Source organism: Schistocerca cancellata, chromosome 2, assembly GCF_023864275.1.
Source record: "Schistocerca cancellata isolate TAMUIC-IGC-003103 chromosome 2, iqSchCanc2.1, whole genome shotgun sequence".
NCBI lineage: Eukaryota > Metazoa > Arthropoda > Insecta > Orthoptera > Acrididae > Schistocerca > Schistocerca cancellata.
The window spans coordinates 1,053,238,558-1,053,247,466 of NC_064627.1; the positions used below are offsets into that span (position 1 = coordinate 1,053,238,558).

At 40.5% G+C, this 8,909-nt stretch overlaps 1 non-coding gene across 1 annotated transcript; it reads right to left on the reverse strand.

Moving 5' to 3' along the window:
• Positions 1 to 7,199: 7,199 nt before the first annotated feature.
• Trnas-cga (transfer RNA serine (anticodon CGA)) lies at positions 7,200 to 7,274 on the reverse strand. Its single transcript has one exon. It is a non-coding gene; the product is annotated as a tRNA-Ser (tRNA).
• Positions 7,275 to 8,909: the final 1,635 nt, after the last annotated feature.

The window sequence follows — 8,909 nt, forward strand, 5'->3', positions numbered from 1 at the left end:
GTTTAAGTAGTTCTAAGTTCTAGGGGACTGATGACCACAGACGTTAAGTCCCATAGTGCTCAGAACCAATAAAATAAGAGAAATCAGAGCTCGAACGGGAAGATTTAGGTGTTCCTTTTTCCCACGAGCCATTCGAGAGTGGAATGATAGAGAAGTATGAAAATGGTTCGATGAAACCTCTGTCAGGCACTTAAGTGTGAATTGCAGAGTAACCATGTAGATGTAGATGTACAAAGTTGCGCACGCTTTCCGAACACCGCAACCACGCAATGCTGGGCCTAGTAAGCCGCTGGCTGGCTAGTTGCCCGCCTGGGAACATCACGCGGGGCAGCGTTACGGCTACGTGAGTGTTTACATCACGGGGCAGTGTTCGGTGGTCGTCGCGTGTGCAGCGGCGAACATTCTCAGTGTTTCGTCAAACTGCAAGTGAAATAGTGTCGACATTTACTAGAGCTAATAGCGCTCAGTGCGTGTTTCATCGACTGCTTTCGAAGTCCACGAGTGGATTTTGGAGGACCTTAAATTGCCAGACGAAGTTGTAGGAACTTTTCAATTAGAGTTCAGTCAGTATTCGTTACTTGTGAAATTAGCCACTAATTAAAGTTATGAGAGATTTTATGAAAAATTTGCTGTTCTTCGGAAATACAGGGTGTTACAAAAAGGTACGGCCAAACTTTCAGGAAACATTCCTCACACACAAATAAAGAAAAGATGTTATGTGATCATGTGTCCGGAAACGCTTAATTTCCATGTTAGTGCTCATTTTAGTGTCGTCAGTATGTACTGTACTTCCTGAATTCACCGCCAGTTGGCTCAGTTGAAGGAAGGTAATGTTAACTTTGGTGCTTGTGTTGACATGCGACTCATTGCTCTACAGTACTAGCATCAAGCACAGCAGTACGTAGCATCAACAGGTTAGTGTTCATCACGAACGTGGTTTTGCAGTCAGTGCAATGTTTACAAATGCGGAGTTGGCAGATGCCCATTTGATGTATGGATTAGCACGGGGCAAGAGCCGTGGCGCGGTACGTTTGTATCGAGACAGATTTCCAGAACGAAGGTGTCCCGACAGGAAGACGTTCGAAGCTATTGATCGGCGTCTTAGGGAGCACGGAACATTACAGCCTAGGACTCGCGACTGGGGAAGACCTAGAACGACGAGAACACCTGCAATGGACGAGGCAAATCTTCGTGCAGTTTTCGATAACCGTAATGTCAGCGTCAGAGAAGTTGCTGCTGTACAAGGTAACGTTGACCACGTCACTGTATGGAGAGTGCTACGGGAGAACCAGTTGTTTCCGTACCATGTACAGCGTGTGCAGGCACTATCAGCAGCTGATTGGCCTCCAAGTGTACACTTCTGTGAATGGTTCATCCAACAATGTGTCAATCCTCATTTCAGTGCAAATATTCTCTTTACGGATGAGGCTTCATTCCAACGTGATACAACATACTGACGAAACTAAAATGAGCTCTAACATGGAAATTAAGCGTTTCCGGACACATGTACACGTGGCATCTTTTCTTTATTTGTGTGTGAGGAATGTTTCCTGAAAGTTTGGCCGTACCTTTTTGTAAAACCCTGTATAGGCACATTGACGGTAGTGTTAGCGATGTCCAAATTGTTCCTTCTGGCTATGGCGTGAAAACTGTTGGGTTGTTTAACGTTCCTCTGGAATGGCCAAATGATTACAAAGCCCGTGCTCTAATGCAGTTACGAACTGTTCTCTTGTTAACAACTGAAAAGCGGGGCAGTGCATACCTTTACGAGGTTAACAGTTGCGTGCGAAGCGTTAAAATTCTTTTTAAAAAAGCATGTTCCTTCTTATCTAGTAATCGGAGGCTGTCGCTCCAAACTTACTTATTTTGGACACCCGTAGACGTGTCCGATTTGTCATTTCGCTAAGTATTTAAGCAACGAATGCACTCGAGGGCGCCCTGTTGACGTTAGCGGTCAGTTTGTGCTGCTAATGAGTGAAATTGTCGCAGGCATGGAATCACAGCCCCACCAGCCTGATCCGGCGCCTGAAATAGACGATCCCGTTCCTTCTGAAACACCTAGTGGGGATGAGACTGAACAAATTGAGGTGGTGGTATCTCCGACAGCCGAACCCGCACTTTTGTCGCCGGAAACCGTTACAGTGGCTGTTTCTACCGAGAATTCTGTTGATGGTTTTAAGCAAATGGAGGCGGGTTTACCTCCACCACCCCCCGCCATCAAAGAGTTCGGTGAAACCTAAACTGCAACGCAGAATAAGGACAAGAAATCTGGTGAAATTCCGCCAGTCTCTCCTTCGTAGAATGGGAGCAGGTCCGAACCACAATCCTTATGTTCGCACCTCCTTTGATCAACTTAGGTAATAGTATACTGTCTACAGCTACAAACTGAAATGCCCTTTGACGACTGGTGGTTTGTTGTTCTATATATATTTGGTTAGCAACAAACGGGTGGCTGTGCTTCTTACTTTTACGTTGTTTACGACTATCATCTAGCTTGCTCGTGTTTATTCTGATTATCACATGTTTCACAGATGTGGCGATGTATTCTTGCATGAATTAACTCAGCTTACTTCGATAGTGCAACTTCAACGTCCGCGTTTTTGCAGTGTCATGGTTGCAGCTCGTGCACATACGTCTTTTAGAACTGTTCTGCATCACCGCTATTATTTTTCGTTACATGTCAATATGGTCTACTTGCTTGGAGGGTTTACTAGACAGAAGCTAGCATTCATATCAGGTTATTGTTTGGTGATTTTTCACGTACTTTCTCTTCACTTTGACTACCGCAGAAAGAACGGAAGTTTTGTTAGTGACATGGTTTCTACGTGGGCATGATCTTATATGAAGACTTGTGTGGTGGCATATTACACGCCAGTATGTTCATGTGGTCGGAAGCGTCTGCCAACCGAAAGCTTTTGTTGCGTGAATGTTCATTTCTTTTTAGCTGCCGCGTTATTCTTTTTTTTAACTGTTTACTATCACTGGGAGGATGACTGTTCTTTAAGATTACAGACCTGATATGCAGCACCTGCCTGCACCAGTGGTTTCTTCTGACATTACAAATGTATCGTACTAACAACGGCTAACGCATAGGACCTGCCACTGCCGATGTTTGAAACGTCTCCTTAGAAAAATTTAAAAATGACAGAGCTGGAAAACCTCTTACGTTATTTGATTTTCAAGCAGCCGAGCAAAACTGAACGTACTTAGACATTTCCCTCTTTACTTATTCTGGTCATCAGTAAACTGACACAATATTTTTAACGCAACGCACTCTGACTTTCAATAATCCCCACAAAAGAATGGCCCTGACTAACAATAACCTATACCTTTCATGAATCACTTACGGCAAATCACAAAAATCTTCGTTATTCGAACTACTGCAATACAGCGAGCGCCAATACTGCCAGCTAAATAAAAGATTCTAACTACTGAAGCCACTAACTACTTATAGGCATAGTTAGCAAATGAAAGATTTTGATAGAGAACAATCAATGTATTTACCTTAATAATGTTCAAAAGTCAATTCATGACCTCCATCTTTACAAATTTCCTTTTTCTGGCGGACAGACGTCCAGGTCGTTCGCTTATAGTGGCCTCTCAAAACTCTGGCATTTCTCTCTCCACATCAACCGCTGCTGGCGGATCACCTCCAACTGCACAACCTACGCGCTGTTCACATCCATCTGCCCAGCACTACAATAGCGAATATTTCAACAATGCCAACCAGCCACAGACTGCACACAGCACAGTCAGTGATTTTCATACACAGCGCTACGTGGCGTTACCAACATAAAAACCTAAACAGCCTACTTCCACGTTTTACAAAATTTGATTCATGATCGCTATAACTGAATACGCGGTATTATATTTTCGTTATGTCGCGCTGTAGTTTTGCGATATAGCGGTGAGCTTTGGGTTAATGGTGTCCTGTCAACAGTGTCTGCACTAGTGTATTGTTCAGAGTTGTTTGTTGTTTATGACGTGTTGGTTTATGGTGGTTTTTCGTTCACGATTATGGTATACGGCGATCAGCTGATTCACCTTTCTGTACTGCTCCCTTTAAAAGTTGTTGATGTGAACATTCTTTAATAGTCTCCACACACACACACACACACACACACACACAGAGGAAACTGTTTTCGGTTTTAACTTAGAATGTCAATACTATCGCATCTGTGCATAAAATTTTATCTTTCACTGATTTTTTAAAGCTTGGCGATTACGACGTACTTCTACTGCAAGAGGTGGTTGACACGGTTTTTAGTAACATACTGGCTATGACGTCATATATAATATTGGTCGTGGCACTAAATGCGGCATCTTTATTGTTGGAATTATGTAATACATTTATATCGGATATGAGAAAGTTCCAGAACATCGTTCTAGAATAAGTTATATCGAGTATGTTCGAGAAGTATCGATTGTGGTGACAGCTATGTTTGTGTATATATGTGTGAGTGATGAGGCGCAATAGTCAGTCTTCGTGCGTCTATTGTAAAGTTAACATGTGTATATTTTAATAAAGTATTTTTTAAGTAAAAGTGTGAACATGATTCAAAACATGGTAGCAGAGCGTGGTTGTTGAAAAGAAAAGTAGAAGTTAAATATTATATTGTGGCCGTCGCGTGTTATTCAGGAAGTTCGACATGGCTGATATAACTATTCCTGTATTTGATGGCGAGGACTATGGGAACTGGAAGCAGCGGATAATCATGTACCTAAAAATGAAGAAATGCCATACAGTGACTACGAGGGCAAAAGTGAGTTCAGACAACGAAACGTGGGCTGAAGAGGACTTGAAGGCTATCAACTATATTTATGGTGCAATCACAAATAAGCAACTAGAATTCGTGAGTGACAGAGAAAGTGCTTTCGAGATCATGAAGAAATTTGATGAATTATATTCGAAAGAGTCTACAGCCCTTCAAATATTATGCAGAAACAAGTTGGACAAATTGAGGTTAAGTGATTACGGTGATACGGGGACATTTTTCAGTGCATTTGAAGAAACTGTAAATGAGCTGAAATCTGCAGGCGCTAAAGTAACGGAAAAGGAGAAGTTAAATTATATGCTGCGAACGTTACCAGAGTCAATGAGCTATATTGGGGACTTAGTGGACGTCTTGAAGGAAGAGGACCAGACAGTTGAATACGTTAAAAGTAAGATTCAATTACTGAATGCAAAAACTGGAAATGAAGAGGTAAAATCAAATGCATTTCACACAGAAAGAAAATTGAATTCAAGAAATCAGGAGCAAGTATGTTATCGATGCGGCAAAGCAGGTCACTTCAAACGTGATTGTAACCAGGGAAGAACAAGTAACAGAGGCACATGGCATCGTGGAGTACATTTTCAAAGCAGCGACAGAGGTAATGGAAATATGCAGCGTGGAGGCTATAGCAATGTACAGCGTGGAAATTACGGCAACATGCAGCGTGGAGGTTATGGCAGCAGGCAACGTGGTCGAGGAGAGCAGCATGGTTTTAGCAGCGGTCGGTATCACAGCAAGCAAGGTTACCATCAGAGTGATCATGGTATGAGTAGTTTTATAACAGAGGTTAATTCTATAATAGGTCAAAATAAAACAGTAGAGTCAAGTAACAACAATCAAATCCAAATTAATTAGTTATTAGACAGTGGCTGTACTGATCATGTTATTAATAATGAAGAATATTTTTCTAAGAGTATAACTTTAAAACAACCTATAAATGTAAAAATTGCTGATGGAAAAATTTTGCAAGCTACTAAAGTTGGTAATGTAATTAGTAATTTTCCTGTCTATGATCAAATGGTTCCAATTAATATGCGAAATGTTCTCTTTGTAAAAGACATAGACAAAAACTTGATCAGTTATGCTAAAATTACAGATAATCACAAAATTGTATCGGTAGGGAATAATGCTAAAATTTTTTATAAAGCTAATGGATTGATTGCGATTGCATGGAAAGAGGGTCGGTTGTATGAAATGAGTAGTACTATTAATAAAGGAGAAGTTAATGTTAATGTTATGAGTAAAGACAATAATATGACAGCAAGGGAAAAATGGCACCGCATTTTGGGACATGTTAATTTTAATTATCTAAATACTTTATGTAAACATCAATTGTTAGATGGGGTTCCTTCAGAACTAGAATCAGAATTTATGAAATGTAAAATCTGTATCGAAAACAAAATGCATAATGTTCCTTTTAAAAATAATAGAACCAAAGCAAAAGAAATCTTAGAAATTGTTCACACAGATCTAAATGGGCCTCACTCAACTACTGGAATGCATGGGGAAAGATATTTTCTTTCTTTTATTGACGATTACAGTAAGGCAGCTCGTGTTTACACCATAAAATCTAAAGATCAAGTATACAAATGTTTTGTAGAGTATATTAATGAAGTTGAGAATCTCACTGGGAAAACTGTTAAAAAGATAAGATGTGACAATGGGAAGGAATATTTAAATGAAAATGTCTATGAATTTGTGAGACAAAAAGGAATTGTATTGAATGCTTGTCCACCTTATGTGCATGAGCTTAATGGTACTGCTGAAAGGTATAACAGATCCATCATGGACATGTCACGGTGTCTGCTAGCCAAAGCGCGAGTAGACACGAGATTTTGGCCTGAAGTGGTTTGTGCAGCAGCGTACCTCAAAAACAGAACTTTAGCTAATACCATTGAAAAGAAAACTCCTTATGAGATATTACTGGGGAAAAGACCTAATGTTAATCATTTGAAGTTGTATGGGAGTAGAGTTTTTGTAAGAGTACCTGAGCAACTGAGAAAGTCGAAATGGGATAGGAAAGCCGATTTGGGGGTTTTAATGGGTTATTGTGAAGTAGGCTACAGAGTGCTAACAAATAATAAGATAGTTGTTGCTCGATATGTGGACATTGTTGAAAGTGGTGTTAAATGTATTGGGTTTAAAGATTATGATTCAGTAAGTGAATATTCTAGTGATTCTGAACACGAAAGTATAGAAAATGAAACTGAACTAATCGAAAAGCAGAAGGAAATTGAGAAAAATGAAAAGCTTTCTGATAATTATGAATCAGAGAAAGTACTTGAGTTGAGGAGATCATCTAGAGAAAGAAAACCAAAATTATTAAATGATTATGTTTACAGCAATTTTATTTATCCAGAATGAGATTTTCACTCTGCAGCGGAGTGTGCGCTGATATGAAACTTCCTGGCAGATTAAAACTGTGTGCCCGACCGAGACTCGAACTCGGGACCTTTGCCTTTCGCGGGCAAATGCTCTACCAACTGAGCTACCGAAGCACGACTCACGCCCGCTCTCACAGCTTTACTTCTGCCAGTATCTCGTCTCCTACCTTCCAAACTTTACAGAAGCTCTCCTGCGAAAGGCAAAGGTCCCGAGTTCGAGTCTCGGTCGGGCACACAGTTTTAATCTGCCAGGAAGTTTCATATCAGCGCACACTCCGCTGCAGAGTGAAAATCTCATTCTGGAAACATCCCCCAGGCTGTGGCTAAGCCGTGTCTCCGCATTATCCTTTCTTTCAGGAGTGCTAGTTCTGCAAGGTTCGCAGGAGAGCTTCTGTAAAGTTTGGAAGGTAGGAGACGAGATACTGGCAGAAGTAAAGCTGTGAGACCAGGCGTGAGTCGTGCTTCGGTAGCTCAGTTGGTAGAGCACTTGCCCGCGAAAGGCAAAGGTCCCGAGTTCGAGTCTCGGTCGAGCACACAGTTTTAATCTGCCAGGAAGTTTCATATCAGCGCACACTCCGCTGCAGAGTGAAAATCTCATTCTGGAAACATCCCCCAGGCTGTGGCTAAGCCGTGTCTCCGCATATCCTTTCTTTCAGGAGTGCTAGTTCTGCAAGGTTCGCAGGAGAGCTTCTATAAAGTTTGGAAGGTAGGAGACGAGATACTGGCAGAAGTAAAGCTGTGAGAGCGGGCGTGAGTCGTGCTTCGGTAGCTCAGTGGTAGAGCACTTGCCCGCGAAAGGCAAAGGTCCCGAGTTCGAGTCTCGGTCGGGCACACAGTTTTAATCTGCCAGGAAGTTTCAATTTTATTTATGTAAACTTTTGCAGTGCAAATAGTCCGGAAAGCTTTGAGGAGGCGATTAACAGCGCCGAATCAAATTATTGGGAAAAAGCGATGATCAAGGAAATTGATTGTTTGAACAAAAACAAAACATGGGAATTAGTAGATAAACCAGTTGATAAAGAAGCCATTGATGTAAAGTGGGTTTTCACAAAGAAATCAGAAAGTGTTTACAAAGCAAGATTAGTTGTCAGGGGGTTTCAACAAAAAGAAATCGTTGAGGATATTTATTCTCCAGTAACCAATATGCAAACATTAAAGATTTTGTTGTCATACTGTTGTCAAGAAGGTTTGGTTATAGAACAAATGGACGTAGAGACTGTGTTTCTAAATTGTAAAGTTTTATCTGAAGTTTCTGTAAAGCAGGCAAGAGGATATGATGATGGTACGGATAGAGTCTGTAAATTGTATAAAGCATTGTATGGTTTGCGAGAAAGCTCACGAGCTTGGTACAATTGTCTTGACGAGTTTTTAAGAAGTTTAGGTTTTAAAAGGAGTAAATAAGATTATTGTCTTTATGTATTGCGAGATGGAGATGTCTTGATTTATTTGATTATTTTTGTCGACGATTTGCTCATTTGCTGTGTGAGAAAAGAAAAAATTGTTAAGATTAAGAACTTATTGTCAAAGCGATTTAATATGAAAGATTTAGGTGAGGTAAAAAGATATCTTGGCATCGATATTAATTATGATTATGAAACAAGAGTTATGAGTTTGAGTGAAGAAAAATACATTGATTCGTTAGCTGCGAAATATAAAATTGAAGATTCGATCTTGTACAAAACTCCAATGGAAGTAAATTTAAAGTTAGAACCAGCGTATGAAGATTGTAATGACGTTAGATATAGAAACT